The following is a 20,036-nucleotide window of genomic DNA, read 5'->3' on the forward strand; positions in this document are numbered from 1 at the left end:
GCACAGAGTAATGACTTGTAAGCTAGGAACTGGGATTCTGCCCATATGTGGTTTAAAAAATTTTTAAAAATTTAAAAAAAAAAAAGCTGAGGTCTGCACCCAGAGCTGAACCTCTGCCACAGTGCCCCACACCCAAATATTGCCAGGAGAGAACTGGCCTCCCAGGAGTGCTAGCATACCTGTGAACACAGGTAAGACCACCACTTTTGCTCTAAGAGACCCACCAGGAGACCTTAGGACACGGGAACCGAGGAGCAGTCTGGGACAGGTTTTGTCCAGTTTGCATCTGCACCCAGAATCTGATCCTGTGCCACAGTGTTCTATACACAAATACCACTGGGAGAGAGCTGCTCTCCCAAGAGTCCCAGCACACCTGTGAGCAGAAGTAACACCATTACTTCTGCTCAAATTCTAAGCTGAAGAGGGAACAGCCCAGAGTCACTAAAACACAAAAACCAAGGAACAGCCTGTGACAGATCATCCAGGTTTCTGTCTGTACTCTGGAGCTGACCCTGCGCCACAGCTCTCCATACCAAATTCATCCCAGAGAGAATTGTTCTCCCAGGAGTACTGAAACACAGGCTTGCCGGAGGGATAAGCCACAGTCATAGAAGCAGGACCAGCAAATACCAGAGATATCCAGATGGTGGAAGCAAGGGCAAGAACCTAAGCAAAAGAAACCAAGGTTACTTGGTATCATCAGAACCCAGTTCTCCCACCACTGCAAGCCCTGGATACCCTAAAACACCAGAAAACCAAGACTCTGATTTAAAATAACATCTCATAATGATGATAGAGAACTTTAAGAAGGAAATAAATAGTTCCCTTAAATACAGGAGAACACAGATAAACAGGTAAAAGCCCTTAAAGAGGAAACACATAAATACCTTAAAGAATTATAAAAAAAACACAACTGAACAACAATACGAACTAATCAGTACCCCGCCCCCCCCCCCAGAACTCATGTCTCTAGCTGCATATGTAGCAGAAGATGGCCTAGTTGGCCATCACTGGGAAGAGAGGACCCTTGGTCAAGCAAACTCTATATGCCCAGTACAGGGAAAAGCCAGGGCCAAGAAGTGAAAGTGAGTGGATAGGAGACAGGGCAGAGGTGGGATATAGGGGACTTTTGGGATAGCATTTGAGATATAAATGAAGAGAATATCCAATTGAAAGAAAGAAAGAAAGAAAGAAAGAAAGAAAGAAAGAAAGAAAGAAAGAAAGAAAGAAAGGAAGAAAGAAAGAAAGGAAGAAGGAAGGAAAGAAAGAAGGAAAGAAAGAAAGAAGGAAAGAAAGAAAGAAAACACAACCAAACATGAGAAGGAATTGAACAAAACCACCCAAGATCTAAAAATGGAAATAGAATCAATAAAAAATATCACAAAGGGGGGCAACCCTGAAGATAGGAAATCTAGGAAAGAAATCAGGAGTCACAGACACAAGCATAACCAACAGAAAACAAAAGATAGAAGAAAGAATTTCGCTAGTGTATGCAATGGTGTCAGCATTTGGAAGTTGATTATGGGATGGATCCCTGCATATGGCAGTCACTAGATGGTCCATCCTTTCGTCACAGCTCCAAATTTTGTCTCTATAACTCCTTCTATGGGTGTTTTGTTCCCATTTCTAAGAAAGGGTAAAGTGTCCACACTTTAGATTTCGCTGAAAGGACCCAGTTATAGCTCTCCATGTGAGACTATGCCAGGGCCTAGCAAACACAGAAGTGGATGATCACAGTCAGCTATTGGATGGGTCACACGGCCCCTAATGGAGGAGCTAGAGAAATTACCCAAGGAGCTATAGGAAACTGCAACCCTATAGGTGGAACAACAATATGAACTAACCAGTACCCGGGAGCTCTTGTCTTTAGCTGCATATGTATCAAAAGATGGCCTAGTCAGCCATCACTGCAAAGAGAGGCCCATTGGACTTGCAAACTTTATATGCCCCAGTACAGGGGAACGCCAGGGCCAAAAAAAAGGGAGTCGGTGGGTAGGGGATTGGGGGGGTGGGTATGGGGGAACTTTGGGATAGCATTGAAAATGTAAATGAGTAAAATACCTAATTTAAAAAAAGAAAGAATCTCAGGTGCAGAAGATAGCATAGAAAACGTTGACACAACAGTGAAAGAAAATGCAAAAAGCTCCTAACCCAAAACATCCAGGAAATTCAGGACACAATGAGAAAACCAAACCTAAGGATAATACGTATAGAAGAGAGCAAAATTTCCCAACTTAAAGGGTCAATAAATAACTTCAACAAAGTTATAAAAGAAAACTTCCCTAACCTAAAGAAAGAGATGTCCATAAGCATACAAGAAGCCTATAGAACTCCAAATAGATTGGACCAGAAAATAAATTCCTCCAGTCACATAATAAAACAAATAATCAAAACACCAAATGCACAAAACAAAGAAAGAATATTAAAAGTAGTAAGGGAAAGAGGTCAATTAAACATACAAAGGCAGATCTATCGGAATTACACCAGACTTCTCAGCACAGACTATGAAAGCTAGAAGATCATGGGCAGATCTCATACAGATCCTAAGAGAACACAAATGCCAGCCCAGGTTACTATACCCAGCAAAACTCTCAATTACCATAGCTGGAGAAACCAAGATATTCCTTGACCGAAACAAATTTACACAATATGTTTCCATAAATCCAGCCCTACAAAAGATCATAGGTGAAAAACACCAACACAAGGGGGGAAACTACACTCTAGAAAAAGCAAGAAACTAATCTTTCAACAAACCCAAAAGAAGATAGTCACACAAACATAATTCCACCTCAAACAACAAAAATAACAGAAAGCAACAATCACTTTTCCTTAATACCTCTTAACATCAATGAACTCGATTCCCTAATAAAAGGACATAGAATAACAGACTGGATATGGAAACAGGACCCAAAATTTTGCTGCACACAGGAAACACACCTCAGTGTCATAGACAGACACTACCTCAGACTAAAGGGCTGGAAAACAATTCTCCAAGCAAATGGTCCCAAGAAACAAGCTGGAGTAGCCAGTCCAGTATCAAATAAAATTGACTTTCAACCAAAAGTTATCAAAAAAAAAAAAAAAGGACTTCATACTCATCAAAGGAAAAATACCTACCAAGAAAAATTCTCAATTCTGAAAATCTATGCTCCTAATACATGGGTACCCACATTCAAAAGGAAAGAAAGAAAGAAAGAAAGAAAGAAAGAAAGAAAGAAAGAAAGAAAGAAAGAAAGAAAGAAAGAAAGAAAGAAAGAAAACTTTACTAAATATCAAAGCACACATTGCACTGCACACAATAATAGTGGGAGACTTCAACACCTCACTCTCATCAAAGGAAAGATCATGGAAACAAAAACTAAACAGACACAGTGAAACTAACAAAAGCGATGGACTAAATGGATTTAACAGATATCTACAGAACATTTTATCCTAAAACAAAAGGACATTCCTTCTTCTCAGCACCTCATGGTACCTTCTCCAAAATTAACCATATAATTGGCCACAAAACAGGCCTCAACAGATACAAAAATATTGAGATTGTCCCATGTATCCTACCAGACCACCATGGACTAAGGCTGATCTTCAATAACAACATAAATAATGGAAAGCCAACATTCACGTGGAAACTGAACAACATTCTTCTCAATGATACCTTGGTCAAGGAAGGAACAAAGAAAGAAATTAAAGACTTTTTAGAGTTTAATGAAAATTAAGCCACAACATACCCAACTTATGAGACACAATGAAAGCATTTCTAAGAGGGAAACTCACAGCTCTGAGTGCCTCCAAAAAGAAACTAGAGAGAGCACACACTAGCAGTTTGACAACACACCTAAAAGCTCTAGAAAAGAAAGGAAGCAAATTCACCCAAGAGGAGTAGAAGGCAGGAAATAATCAAACTCAGGGGCAAAATCAACCAAGTGGAAACAAGAAGAGCTATTCAAAGAACCAACCAAACAAGGAGCTGGTTCTTTGAGAAAATCAACAAGATAGATAAACCCTTAGCCAGACTCACTAGAGGGCACACCCTAATTAACAAAATCAGAAATGAAAAGGGAGACATAACAACAGATCCTGAAGAAATCCAAAACACCATCAGATCCTCTACAAAAGGCTATACTCAACAAAACTGGAAAACCTGGATGAAATGGACAAATTTCTAGACAGATACCAGGTACCAAAGTTAAATCAGGATCAAGTTAACGATCTAAACAGTCCCATATCCCGAAAAGAAATAGAAGCAGTCATTAATAGTCTCCCAACCAAAAAAAAAACAGGGACCAGATGGGTTTAGTGCAGAGTTCTATCAGACCTTCAAAGAAGATCTAATTCCAGTTCTACACAAACTATTTCACAAAATAGAAGTAGAAGGTACTCTACGCAACTCATTCTATGAAGCCACTATTACTCTGATACCTAAACCACAGAAAGATCCAACAAAGATAGAGAACTTCAGACCAATTTTGCTTATGAATATCGATGCAAAAATACTCAATAAAACTCTTGCTAACTGAATCCAAGAACACATTAAGAGAATCATCCATCCTGACCAAGTAGGTTTTATTCCAGGGATGCAGGGATGGTTCAATATACAGAAATCCATCAAGGTCATCCAGTATATGAACAAACTCAAAGACAAATACCACATGATCATCTCATTAGACTCGGAGAAAACATTTGACAAAATCCAACACAGATTCATGATAAAATTCTTGGAAAGATCAGGAATTCAAGGGCCATACCTAAACCTGATAAAAGCAATCTACAGCAAACCAGTAGCCAACATCAAAATAAATAGTGAGAAACTGGAAGCATTCCCACTAAAATCAGGGACTAGACAAGGCTGCCCACTTTCTCCCTACCTATTCAACATTGTACTTCAAGTCCTAGCCAGAGCAATTCAACAACAAAGGAAATCAAGGGGATACAAATTGGAAAAGAAGAAGTCAAAATATCACTTCTTGCAGATGATATGATAGTATATATAAGTAAGCCTAAAAATTCCACCAGAGAACTCCTAAACCTGATAAACAGCTTCAGTGAAGTAGCTGGATATAAAATTAACTCAAACAAGTCAATGGCCTTTCTCTACACAAAGAATAAACAGGCTGAGGAAGAAATTAGGGAAACAACACCCTTCACAATAGTCACAAACAAAATAAAATACTTTGGCATGACTCTAACTAAGGAAGTAAAAGATCTGTATGATAAGGACTTCAAGTCTCTGAAGAAAGAAATTAAAGATCTCAGAAGATGGAAAGATCTCCCATACTCATGGATTGGAACATTGTAAAAATGGCTATCTTGTCAAAAGCAATCTACAGATTCAATGCAACCCCATCAAAATTCCAACTCAATTCTTAAATGAATTAGACTTCAGAAAATCAAATAACCCCATTAAAAAATGGGGCTCAGAACTGAACAAAGAATTCTCACCTGAGGAATACCGAATGGCAGAGAAGCACTTGAAAAAAATGTTCAACATCCTTAATCATCAGGGAAATGCAAATCAAAACAACCCTGAGATTCCACCTCACACCAGTCAGAATGGCTAAGATCAAAAATTCAGGTGACAGCAGATGCTGGCGTGGATGTGGAGAAAGAGGAACACTCCTCCATTGTTGGTGGGAGTGCAGGCTTGTACAACCACTCTGGAAATCAGTCTGGCGGTTCCTCAGAAAACTGGACATAGTACTACCGGAGGATCCAGCAATACCTCTCCTGGGCATATATCCAGAAGATGCCCCAACTGGTAAGAAGGACACATGCTCCACTATGTTCATAGCAGCCTTATTTATAATAGCCAGAAGCTGGAAAGAACCTAGATGCCCCTCAACAGAGGAATGGATACAGAAAATGTGGTACATCTACACAATGGAGTACTACTCAGCTATTAAAAAGAATGAATTTATGAAATTCCTAGCCAAATGGATGGACCTGGAGGGCATCATCCTGAGTGAGGTAACACATTCACAAAGAAACTCACACAATATGTATTCACTGATAAGTGGATATTAGCCCCAAACCTAGGATACCCAAGATATAAGATATAATTTGCTAAACAAATGAAACTCAAGAAGAATGAAGACTGAAGTGTGGACACTATGCCCCTCCTTAGATTTGGGAACAAAACACCCATGGAAGGAGTTACAGAGACAAAGTTTGGAGCTGAGATGAAAGGATGGACCATGTAGAGACTGCCATATCCAGGGATCCACCCCATAATCAGCATCCAAACGCTGACACCATTGCATACACTAGCAAGATTTTATTGAAAGGACCCAGATGTAGCTGTCTCTTGTGAGACAATGCCGGGGCCTAGCAAACACAGAAGTGGATGCTCACAGTCAGCTAATGGATGGATCATAGGGCTCCCAATGGAGGAGCTAGAGAAAGTAGCCAAGGAGCTAAAGGGATCTGCAACCCTATAGGTGGAACAACATTATGAACTAACCAGTACCCCGGAGCTCTTGACTCTAGCTGCATATATATCAAAAGATGGTCTAGTCTGCCATCACTGGAAAGAGAGGCCCATTGGACTTGCAAACTTTATATGCCCCAGTACAGGGGAACACCAGGGCCAAAAAGGGGGAGTGGGTGGGCAGGGGAGTGGGGGTGGGTGGATATGGGGGACTTTTGGTATAGCATTGGAAATGTAAATGAGTTAAATACCTAATAAAAAATGGAAAAAAAAAAAAAAAGAAAGGGCAATCGGCAAATTCATCTGAAATACCAAAAACCTAGGATAGCAAAACTCTTCTCAGGGATAAAAGAACCTCTGGTGAAATTACCATGCCTGACCTAAAGCTTTACTACAGAGCAATTGTGATATAAACTGCATGGTACTGGTATAGCGACAGACAAGTAGACCAATGGAATAGAATTGAAGACCCAGAAATGAACCCACACACCTATGGTCACTTGATCTTTGACAAAGAAGCTAAAACCATCCAATGGAAAAAAGACAGCATTTTCAACAAATGGTGCTGGCACAACTGGCAGTTATCATGTAGAAGAATGCGAATTGATCCATTCCTATCTCCTTGTACTAAGGTCAAATCTAAGTGGATCAAGGAACTCCACATAAAACCAGAGACACTGAAACTTATAGAGGAGAAAGTTGGGGAAAAGCCTCGAAGATATGGGCACAGGGGAAAAATTCTTGAATAAAACAGCAATGGCTTGTGCTGTAAGATTGAAAATTGACAAATGGGACCTCATGAAACTGCAAAGGTTCTGTAAGGCAAAAGACACCGTCATTAAGACAAAAAGGTCACCAACAGATTGGGAAAGTATCTTTACCTATACTAAATCAGATAGGGGACTAATATCTAATATATATAATGAACTCAAGAAGGGGGACTCCAGAAAATCAAATAACCCCATTAAAAAATGGGGCTCAGAGCTAAACAAAGAATTCTCACTTGAGGAATACTGAATGGCTGAGAAGCACCTGAAAAAATGTTCAACATCCTTAATCATCAGGGAAATGCAAATCAAAACAACCCTGAGATTCCACCTCACACCAGTCAGAATGGCTAAGATCAAAAATTCAGGTGACAGCAGATGTTGGCGAGGATGTGGAGAAAGAGGAACACTCCTCCATTGTTGGTGGGATTGCAAGCTTGTATAACCACTCTGGAGATCATTCTGGCAGTTCCTCAGAAAATTGGACATAGTACTACCAGAGGGACCTGCAATACCTCTCCTGGGCATATATCCAGAAGATGTTCCAACTGGTAAGAAAGCAAATATGTTCATAGCAGCCTTATTTATAATAGCCAGAAGCTGGAAAGAACCCAGATGCCCCTCAACAGAGGAATGGATACAAAAAAATGTGGTTCATTTACACAATGGAGTACTACTCAGCTATTAAAAAGAATGAGTTTATGAAATTCCTAGGCAAATGGTTGGACCTGGAGGGCATCATTCTGAGTGAGGTAACACAATCACAAAAGAACTCAAATGATATGTACTCACTGATAAGTGGATATTAGCCCAGAAACTTAGAATACCCAAGATATAAGATACAACTTGTGAAACACATGAAACTCAAGAAGAACAAAGACCAAAGTGTGGACACTTTGCCCCTTCTTAGAATTGGGAACAAAATACCCATGGAAGGAGTAACAGAGACCAAAGTTTGGAGCTGAGACAAAAGGATGGACCATCTAGAGACTGCCATATCCAGGGATCCATCCCATAATCAGCCTCCAAATGCTAACACCATTGCTTACACTAGCAAGATTTTGTTGAAAGGACCCTGGTTTAGCTGTCTCTTGTGAGAGCCTATGCTGGGGCCTAGCAAACACAGAAGTGGATGCTCACAGTCAGCTATTGGATGGATCACAGTGCCCCCAATGGAGGAGCTAGAAATAGTACCCAAGGAGCTAAAGGGAACTACAACCCTATAGGTGGAATAACAATATGAACTAACCAGTACCCGGGAGTTCCTTTCTCTAGCTGCATATGTATCAGAAGATGGCCTAGTCGGCCATCATTGGAAAGAGAGGCCCATTGGTCATGCAAACTTTATATGCCCCAGTACAGGGGAACACCAGGGCTATAAAGTTGGAGTGGGTGGGTAGGTGGAGTTGGGGGGGGGGAGGGTATGGGGGACTTTTGGAATAGCATTGGAAATGTAAATGAGGAAAAAACCTAATAAAATATATTTAAAAAGAAAAAAAAAAAAAAGGATGCATCCACTAGTAGTCTACCCTGTTCCAGTGAATAGTTCCACACCATGGAGTACATGGGCAGTACAAATAAGATTCAGTTGCCTATTTTAATTCTATTTATTTATTTATTTATTTATTTATTTATTTAAATTAATGAGAGCACTTTCCCCTTCCTTCCTTCCTTTTCTTCCCTTCAACTCCTTTCTTATCCTCTTCCCACACTCTCAAGTTGATAGTCTCTTCTTTATTATCAGTTATGTAGAGGCCTTTTAAATTAAGTTTTATGTTTGTGAGGATAATTCCTTTTCCTCTCCATAAACCATCCCAAATGTCCTTTCTTACTCTCAAATTCATGGCCTCTGTTTTCATTAATCATTGTTACATAAATTTACATACACGTGTGTGTGTGTGTGTGTGTGTGTGTGTGTGTGTGTGTGTGTGTGCATTGCTAAATACATAATATAACATATACAATTGGTGTGTTACTTATATGTACATGTTTTCAGGCCTGAGCATTTGGTGTTGGATAACCAATTGGTGTGCTCTTCTCTTAGCATTCCATAGTTATTCTCTTAGCATTCCATAGTTGCCTGTGGCCCTTTGTGTAATGTTGAACCCTCATAAGTGCTCCCATATCCATGTTAGCATTTCTATCGGGGGTCATTCTTGTTCAGCCCATGTTTATATTGTCATATTGGTGAAACGTTATAAGTGTATCTTCTGGTGTTTGTAGAACACTTAGTCTCAGAGGAAATTCCCAGTTTCTCTGGCTCTTACAATCTTTCCACCTATTTCCCACCATGATTTCTGGGTCTTAAGAACAGTTGTGTTTTAGGCATATCAGTTGGGAATGGACTCCACAACTTTGTATTTTTATTGGTTTTATTTTTTATTTTTTAAGCTTTTTTTCCAGTTTTTTATTAGGTATTTACTTCATATACATTTCAAATGCTATCCAAAAAATCCCCTATACCCTCCCTCCCCTGCCCCCTGCTCCCCTACCCACCCACTCCCACTTCTTGGCCCTGGTGTTTCCCCTGTACTGGGGCATATAAAGTTTGCAAGATCAAGGGTCCTCCCTTCCCAATGATGGCTGACTAGGCCATCTTCTGCTACATATGCAGTTAGAGACACGCGCTCTGGGGGTACTGGTTAGTTCATATTGTTGTTCCACCTATAGGATTGCAGACCCCTTCAGCTCCTTGGGTACTATTTCTAGCTCCTCCGTTGGGGGCCCTGTGTTCCATCCAATAGCTGACTATGAGCATCCACTTCTGTGATTGCCAGGCACTGGCATAGCCTCACAAGAGACAGCTATATCAGGGTCCTCTGTAATGGTCTCTGGGAAGTTTCCCTAATGAGAGGTGAAAACTACTGTTATCTGTGGGAACAAGGAAAAAAAAGTTAGAATGTGAGTAGGAATTATTCTTGTTTAGTCAAGTGGTGGGTGTTGGTTCTCCTCCAAAATCCTTAACTTCACTAGCCCTAGGTGGCTGGCTTGGTTAGAAGCAAGCAAGCAAGTAAGCAAGATGGAGGGAAGGAGGGGAGAAGGAAGGAAGGAAGGAAGGAAGGAAGGAAGGAAGGAAGGAAGGAAGGAAGACTTGGGTTGGAGAGATGGCTCAGTGGGTAAGAGCACTGACCGCTCTACCAAAGGTCCTGAGTTCAAATCCCAGCAACCACATGGTGGCTCACAACCATCCATAATGAGATCTGATGTCCTCTTCTGGGGTTTCTGAAGACATCTACAGTGTACTTACATGTAATAAATAAATAAATCTTTAAAAACCAAAAGAAAGAAAGACGCATCAGGTGATTAAGAAGGTGGGAGTGGATATGAGTGGAGTTAGGAAGAGAAATTAGGGGTAAATGTGATCAAAATGTATTATATAAAATTGGAAATGAATTAACAAAAATATTATAAAGAAAGAGCTCATTGTTAAAGAACTTTTTTTCAAGCAAAATAGACATAAATGAAGATGGATGTAATCCATCCAATGTTTCACTCTATTTTTATTGCAATTATTTTAATTACCAGGCCTCGTCAGTAATTAAATTTTCCACCATCACCTGTTTTGTCTGGCTAGTGCGATTAAGTAAATTATTTCAAGAGGAGATACAGTGCATAAATAGGGATAAAAGTAACTTGATGAAGGAATAATAGGAGCAACAAAATACTTTTATAACACTAACGTCACCTAAAAAATTCTCAGCATGGGAAAGATTTGCTCCAAATGTGGAACTGGGATGACACTGAGGTAGGATAAAAGGAAGTAGTAATTCTTAGGTAAAAAGAACTTTTTCAGGAAGCCTGGAGGAGCCTAGATCTTCAGGCATGATGGACAAGTGACCCTTAGTTAAAATGTAAGAACCTCACAGGTATTGGTGTCATTTTATGAAATGTGCTGCCTTGTGAAATGATAACAAAGTCATGGCTGGACATAACATTAGAAGATGTACACAGCATGCACACAGCCCTTAAAGTCTCAAGATTCTGCTTGCACCATTGTTAATTTTTCATTTTGCGGTCAAGAACGTAAAACACTTTGAGCTTTGAGGCTTACCACTAATTATGCTGCTAAGTATAATAATTATTATTATTGAAACAAGTGTAATTTCTTGTTACTTTGCTCTACGTTTATTGAGTTACAAATTTTCAAAAGATATAGCCTCCCTTTTTTCTTAATGATGAAAAGTCCATGGCTGTAATACCAAATGTTATTCAATGGAAAGTGGGCCTACTCCTTCTTATTGCTGCACATAGTGACCCAACCAAACGTCTCCCTAAGAAGTCTCCATGCTTTCATGTGTTATATGAAGTAACAGATTCTTAGAGTGGTCTTTATTTATATTTTTCTCTCCTTTTTATTCTTGTTTGTTTGTTTGCTTGCTTGTTTTGGTCAGTGGGAGAACAAAGTAATACAAATGCATACAAGAAGAATCAAAGAATACTCTTGTAAGAAGTTATAGCTATGTTAAGATTAAAAAATAATGTCATTAAAGATTTTACCAGAAAAGCTCTACCACTAATATTACTTTCAGCAAAGTAACACAACACTAGAATCACACACACACACACACACACACACACACAATCAATAGTATTTCTCTATGTAATGGTACATATATTGAAAATGAAATCAAGAAAATAATATCCTTGAAAACATGAAATATCCCGAAATAACTCTAACCAAGCAAGTGAAAGACTTTTATAATGAAAACTTTAAGATGTTAAACAGAGGAATGAAATACATAAGATGATATCATGTGCTCATGGAACACAAATGTTAATATTGTAAAAAATGACAATCCTTTTAAAAGCAATGTGCAGATTCAATACAATCCCAAACAGAATTCTAACACAGTTCGCCAGAGAAATGGGAAAAAAATCTTAAACTTCTTAAGGAAACACAAAAATCCCAGGAAAGCTGAAACAATCCTGAATAGTAAAGAACTTCTGGCAGCATCAGCAACCCAGCTCTCAAGTTCTATTACAGAGCAATCATAATAAAAACAGCATGGTAACAGCATAAAAACTGAAATGATGTTCAGTAACAATGAATTAAAGATAGGGCCTAAATCCATACATCTTTGGACACCTATTTTGATAAAGAAACCAAAATTACACACTGTAGAAAGAGCATTTCAGCAAATGGTGCTAGTCAAATCAGATGTAGAACAAGACCCTAGTAATGCAGGCATTAAAACTAACAAGTAACAAAGGGGACCTCATATGGCTAAAAAGCTTCTGTACAACAAAGAACAGTGTCACTTAAGCAGAGAGGCTGCCTACAAAAGTGGAAAAAAGAATATCATTATACATGTGACAGGTCAATAGCATCTAAATACAAAGAACTAAAATAGAAATGACCATCAAGAAAATAACTAAATCAATTCACAAAACACAACTAACTACATTTTAAAAAACAGGATATAAAAATAGAATTCTCAAAATATTAAACATAAAAGATTGAGCTCATGTCTCTAGCTGCATATGTAGCAGAAGATGGCCTAGTTGGCCATCACTGGGAAGAGAAGCCCCTTGGTCTTGCAAACTTTATTTGTCCCAGTACAGGGAAACACCAGGGCCAAGAAGTGGGAGTTGGTGGGTAGGGGAGCAGGGCAGGGGGAGGGTATAGGGGACTTTTGGATAGCATTTGAAATGTAAATGAAGAAAATATCTAATAAAAAATTTTTAAAAGATTGAGAAACACTTTTAAAAATTCAAACTCTTACCGTTAAAGGAATGGAAGTTAAAAGAACTATGGAATTTCATCTTCCCCAATAAGAATGGCCAAAATCAATTTAAAATTTTTGTAATAGCACATACTGGCAAGGATGTGCGGAAAGGGGAATTGCTGGTTGAATTGCAAACTGGTACAGCCCCTATGGAAATCAAAGTGGAGGTTCCTCAAAAAGACGACAATAGATCTATGGCAAGATCCAGCTTTACCGCTCTTGAATATTTACATGCAAAGGCCCATTACCTATATCTTACCACAGAGATACCTGCTATTCTATGCTCATTGATGCTCTACTCATAATAGAAACTGAAAAAAACAAGATGTCCATCAACTGATGAAAAATTAGTGAAAATTACACTTGGAATTTTACATTTACACAATGGCATATTATTCACCTCTGAAGAAAATGAAATTATAAAATTTTTAGATAAATGGAATGGAGCTATAAAGAGTCACCCCAATTAAGTTAACCCAGATTCAAAAGGACAAACATTGCATGTTTTTCTTATAAGAATATTAACTTCTTCTTTTTATTATTATATATTTTCATTATTTACATTTCAAATGTTATTCCCTTTCCTCATTTCCCCTCCAAAAACCCCCTATCAGATTCCCCCCTTCCCCTGCTCACTAGCCCACCCACTCCCACTTCCCTGTCCTGGCATTCCCCTAGACTGGGGCATCGAGCATTCACAAGACCAAGGGCCTCTCCTCTCACTGATGTCCCACAAAGCCATTCTCTGCTACCCCATATATGAACCCTGGCTCTTGGGAGACATAAAAGTAGAACTAGGTACTTGACCAGCCAACCTACTCAAATCAGGAGACCCAGTTTTTAAGAGACCCTGTGTAAAAAAATTAGATGGTAAGTCATTGTAAAGACATCAAACATTGACCTCTAGCCTCTATATGCAGAGAGAGAGAGAGAGAGAAGCATGCACACACCCAATGTTCATATTCATGTGAATGTATACATACACCACACACACAAAACAGAATAATTCCTCTCTTTAACTTTTGTCTTCCTTTCACAATTCTAGGCATGACTCTTCAACTGTATTTGCACATATATAAAATTATCAAGAAAGAAAAGGGAACCATTGCTAAAACATGAGTATATCCTTCAGCAGCCAATAAAGATCTAAATGTAACAAGAAATCATTTAAAGTGACAATTCTGCTTCAGATGCAGAAATTTAATGCTCTTGCCATTGCTGTTGTCACATGATTTCAAAAAGTAATTTTCCAACTGTTTTTTTTTCCATTTTTTATTAGGTGTTTAACTCATTTACATTTCCAATGCTATACCAAAAGTCCCCCATATCCACCCACCCCCACTCCCCTGCCCACCCACTCCCCCTTTTTGGCCCTGGTGTTCCCCTGTACTGGGGCATATAAAGTTTGCAAGTCCAATGGGCCTCTCTTTCCAGTGATGGCCGACTAGGCCATCTTTTGATATATATGCAGCTAGAGTCAAGAGCTCCGGGGTACTGGTTAGTTCATAATGTTGTTCCACCTATAGGGTTGCAGATCCCTTTAGCTCCTTGGCTACTTTCTCTAGCTCCTCCATTGGGAGCCCTATGATTCATCCATTAGCTGACTGTGAGCATCCACTTCTGTGTTTGCTAGGCCCCGGCATAGTCTCACAAGAGACAGCTACATCTGGGTCCTTTCAATAAAATCTTGCTACTGTATGCAATGGTGTCAGCGTTTGGATGCTGATTATGGGGTGGATCCCTGGATATGGCAGTCTCTACATGGTCCATCCTTTCATCTCAGCTCCAAACTTTGTCTCTGTAACTCCTTCCATGGGTGTTTTGTTCCCAAATCTAAGGAGGGGCATAGTGTCCACACTTCAGTCTTCATTCTTCTTGAGTTTCATGTGTTTAGCAAATTATATCTTATATCTTGGGTATCCTAGGTTTGGGGCTAATATCCACTTATCAGTGAATACATATTGTGTGAGTTTCTTTGTGAATGTGTTACCTCACTCAGGATGATGCCCTCCAGGTCCATCCATTTGGCTAGGAATTTCATAAATTCATTCTTTTTAATAGCTGAGTAGTACTCCATTGTGTAGATGTACCACATTTTCTGTATCCATTCCTCTGTTGAGGGGCATCTAGGTTCTTTCCAGCTTCTGGCTATTATAAATAAGGCTGCTATGAACATAGTGGAGCATGTGTCCTTCTTACCTGTTGGGGCATCTTCTGGATATATGCCCAGGAGAGGTATTGCTGGATCCTCCGGTAGTACTATGTCCAGTTTTCTGAGGAACCGCCAGACTGATTTCCAGAGTGGTTGTACAAGCCAGCACTCCCACCAACAATGGAGGAGTGTTCCTCTTTCTCCACATCCACGCCAGCATCTGCTGTCACCTGAATTTTTGATCTTAGCCATTCTGACTGGTGTGAGGTGGAATCTCAGGGTTGTTTTGATTTGCATTTCCCTGATGATTAAGGATGTTGAACATTTTTTCAAGTGCTTCTCTGCCATTCGGTATTCCTCAGGTGAGAATTCTTTGTTCAGTTCTGAGCCCCATTTTTTAATGGGGTTATTTGATTTTCTGAAGTCCAACTTCTTGAGTTCTTTATATATGTTGGATATTAGTCCCCTATCTGATTTAGGATAGGTAAAGATCCTTTCCCAATCTGTTGGTGGTCTTTTTGTCTTATTGACGGTGTCTTTTGCCTTGCAGAAACTTTGGAGTTTCATTAGGTCCCATTTGTCAATTCTCGATCTTACAGCACAAGCCATTGCTGTTCTGTTCAGGAATTTTTCCCCTGTGCCCATATCTTCAAGGCTTTTCCCCACTTTCTCCTCTATAAGTTTCAGTGTCTCTGGTTTTATGTGAAGTTCCTTGATCCACTTAGATTTGACCTTAGTACAAGGAGATAAGTATGGATCGATTCGCATTCTTCTACACGATAACAACCAGTTGTGCCAGCACCAATTGTTGAAAATGCTGTCTTTCTTCCACTGGATGGTTTTAGCTCCCTTGTCGAAGATCAAGTGACCATAGGTGTGTGGGTTCATTTCTGGGTCTTCAATTCTATTCCATTGGTCTACTTGTCTGTCTCTATACCAGTACCATGCAGTTTTTATCACAATTGCTCTGTAGTAAAGCTTTAGGTCTGGCATGGTGATTCCGCCAGAAGTTCTTTTATCCTTGAGAAGACTTTTTGCTATCCTAGGTTTTTTGTTATTCCAGACAAATTTGCAAATTGCTCCTTCCAATTCGTTGAAGAATTGAGTTGGAATTTTGATGGGGATTGCATTGAATCTGTAGATTGCTTTTGGCAAGATAGCCATTTTTACAATGTTGATCCTGCCAATCCATGAGCATGGGAGATCTTTCCATCTTCTGAGATCTTCCTTAATTTCTTTCTTCAGAGATTTGAAGTTTTTATCATACAGATCTTTCACTTCTTTAGTTAGAGTCACGCCAAGATATTTTATATTATTTGTGACTATTGAGAAGGGTGTTGTTTCCCTAATTTCTTTCTCAGCCTGTTTATTCTTTGTATAGAGAAAGGCCATTGACTTGTTTGAGTTTATTTTATATCCAGCTACTTCACAGAAGCTGTTTATCAGGTTTAGGAGTTCTCTGGTAGAATTTTTAGGGTCACTTATATATACTATCATATCATCTGCAAAAAGTGATATTTTGACTTCCTCTTTTCCAATTTGTATCCCCTTGATCTCCTTTTGTTGTCGAATTGCTCTGGCTAATACTTCAAGTACTATGTTGAAAAGGTAGGGAGAAAGTGGGCAGCCTTGTCTAGTCCCTGATTTTAATGGGATTGCTTCCAGCTTCTCTCCATTTACTTTGATGTTGGCTATTGGTTTGCTGTAGATTGCTTTTATCATGTTTAGGTATGGGCCTTGAATTCCTGATCTTTCCAAAACTTTTATCATGAATGGGTGTTGGATCTTGTCAAATGCTTTTTCTGCATCTAACGAGATGATCATGTGGTTTTTGTCTTTGAGTTTGTTTATATAATGGATTACATTGATGGATTTTCGTATATTAAACCATCCCTGCATCCCTGGAATAAAACCTACTTGGTCAGGATGGATGATTGCTTTAATGTGTTCTTGGATTCGGTTGGCGAGAATTTTATTGAGGATTTTTGCATCGATATTCATAAGAGAAATTGGTCTGAAGTTCTCTATCTTTGTTGGATCTTTCTGTGGTTTAGGTATCAGAGTAATAGTGGCTTCATAAAATGAGTTGGGTAGAGTACCTTCTACTTCTATTTTGTGAAATAGTTTGTGCAGAATTGGAATTAGATCTTCTTTGAAGGTCTGATAGAACTCTGCACTAAACCCATCTGATCCTGGGCTTTTTTTGGTTGGGAGACTATTAATAACTGCTTCTATTTCTTTAGGTGATATGGGACTGTTTAGATGGTCAACTTGATCCTGATTCAACTTTGGTACCTGGTATCTGTCCAGAAATTTGTCCATTTCGTCCAGGTTTTGCAGTTTTGTTGAGTATAGCCTTTTGTAGAAGGATCTGATGGTGTTTTGGATTTCTTCAGGATCTGTTGTTATGTCTCCCTTTTCATTTCTGATTTTGTTAATTAGGATTTTGTCCCTGTGCCCTTTAGTGAGTCTAGCTAAGGGTTTATCTATCTTGTTGATTTTCTCAAAGAACCAACTCCTCGTTTGGTTAATTCTTTGAATAGTTCTTCTTGTTTCCACTTGGTTGATTTCACCCCTGAGTTTGATTATTTCCTGCCGTCTACTCCTCTTGGGTGAATTTGCTTCCTTTTTTTCTAGGGCTTTTAGATGTGTTGTCAAGCTGCTAGTATGTGCTGTCTCCCGTTTCTTCTTGGAGGCACTCAGAGCTATGAGTTTCCCTCTTAGAAATGCTTTCATTGTGTCCCATAGGTTTGGGTACGTTGTGGCTTCATTTTCATTAAACTCTAAAAAGTCTTTAATTTCTTTCTTTATTCCTTCCTTGACCAAGGTATCATTGAGAAGAGTGTTACTCAGTTTCCACGTGAATGTTGGCTTTCCATTATTTATGTTGTTATTGAAGATCAATCTTAGGCCATGGTGGTCTGATAGGATACATGGGACAATTTCAATATTTTTGTATCTATTGAGGCCTGTTTTGTGACCAATTATATGGTCAATTTTGGAGAAGGTCCCGTGAGGTGCTGAGAAGAAGGTATATCCTTTTGTTTTAGGATAAAATGTTCTGTAGATATCTGTCAGGTCCATTTGTTTCATAACTTCTGTTAGTTTCACTGTGTCCCTGTTTAGTTTCTGTTTCCACGATCTGTCCATTGGTGAAAGTGGTGTGTTGAAGTCTCCCACTATTATTGTGTGAGGTGCAATGTATGCTTTGAGCTTTACTAAAGTGTCTCTAATGAATGTGGCTGCCCTTGCATTTGGTGCGTAGATATTCAGAATTGAGAGTTCCTCTTGGAGGATTTTACCTTTGATGAGTATGAAGAAGTGTCCCTCCTTGTCTTTTTTGATAACTTTGGGTTGGAAGTCGATTTTATCCGATATTAAAATGGCTACTCCAGCTTGTTTCTTCAGTCCATTTGCTTGGAAAATTGTTTTCCAGCCTTTCACTCTGAGGTAGTGTCTGTCTTTTTCCCTGAGATGGGTTTCCTGTAAGCAGCAGAATGTTGGGTCCTGTTTGTGTAGCCAGTCTGTTAGTCTATGTCTTTTTATTGGGGAATTGAGTCCATTGATATTAAGAGATATTAAGGAAAAGTAATTGTTGCTTCCTTTTATTTTTGTTGTTAGAGTTGGCATTCTGTTCTTGTGGCTGTCTTCTTTTTGGTTTGTTGAATGATTACTTTCTTGGTTGTTCTAGGGCGTGATTTCCGTCCTTGTATTGCTTCTTTTCTGTTATTATCCTTTGAAGGGCTGGATTCGTGGAAAGATATTGTGTGAATTTGGTTTTGTCGTGGAATACTTTGGTTTCTCCATCTATGGTAATTGAGAGTTTGGCCGGGTATAGTAGCCTGGGCTGGCATTTGTGTTCTCTTAGTGTCTGTATAACATCTGTCCAGGCTCTTCTGGCTTTCATAGTCTCTGGTGAAAAGTCTGGTGTAATTCTGATAGGCCTTCCTTTATATGTTACTTGACCTTTCTCCCTTACTGCTTTTAATATTCTATCTTTATTTAGTGCATTTGTTGTTCTGATTATTATGTGTCGGGAGGAATTTCTTTTCTGGTCCAGTCTATTTGGAGTTCTGTAGGCTTCTTGTATGATCATGGGCATCTCTTTTTTTATGTTTGGGAAGTTTTCTTCTATTATTTTGTTGAAGATATTAGCTGGCCCTTTAAGTTGAAAATCTTCATTCTCATCAATTCCTATTATCCGTAGGTTTGGTCTTCTCATTGTGTCCTGGATTACCTGAATGTTTTGAGTTAGGATCCTTTTGCATTTTGTATTTTCTTTGACTGTTGTGTCGATGTTCTCTATGGAATCTTCTGCACCTGAGATTCTCTCTTCCATTTCTTGTATTCTGTTGCTGATGCTCGCATCTATGGTTCCAGATCTCTTTCCTAGGGTTTCTATTTCCAGCGTTGCCTCGCTTTGGGTTTTCTTTATTGTGTCTACTTCCCCTTTTAGTTCTAGTATGGTTTTGTTCATTTCCATCACCTGTTTGGATGTGTTTTCCTGTTTTTCTTTAATGATTTCTACCTGTTTGGCTGTGTTTTCCTGTTTTTCTTTAAGGGCCTGTAACTCTTTAGCAGTGCTCTCCTGTAATTCTTTAAGTGACTTATGAAAGTCCTTCTTGATGTCCTCTATCATCATCATGAGAAATGTTTTTAAATCTGGGTCTAGATTTTCGGTTGTGTTGGGGTGCCCAGGACTAGGTGGGGTGGGAGTGCTGCGTTCTGATGATGGTGAGTGGTCTTGATTTCTGTTAGTAGGATTCTTACGTTTGCCTTTCGCCATCTGGTAATCTCTGAAGCTAGCTGTTTTAGTTGTCACTGTTAAGAGCTTATTCTTCAGGTGACTCTGTTAGCCTCTATGAGCAGACCTGGAGGGTAGCACTCTCCTTAGTTTCAGTGGGCAGAGTATTCTCTGCAGGCAAGCTCTCTTCTTGCAAGGCAGGTACCCAGATATCTGGTGTTCG

This window comes from Mus musculus, chromosome 2, assembly GCF_000001635.26.
Source record: "Mus musculus strain C57BL/6J chromosome 2, GRCm38.p6 C57BL/6J".
Classification (NCBI taxonomy): Eukaryota; Metazoa; Chordata; class Mammalia; order Rodentia; family Muridae; genus Mus; species Mus musculus.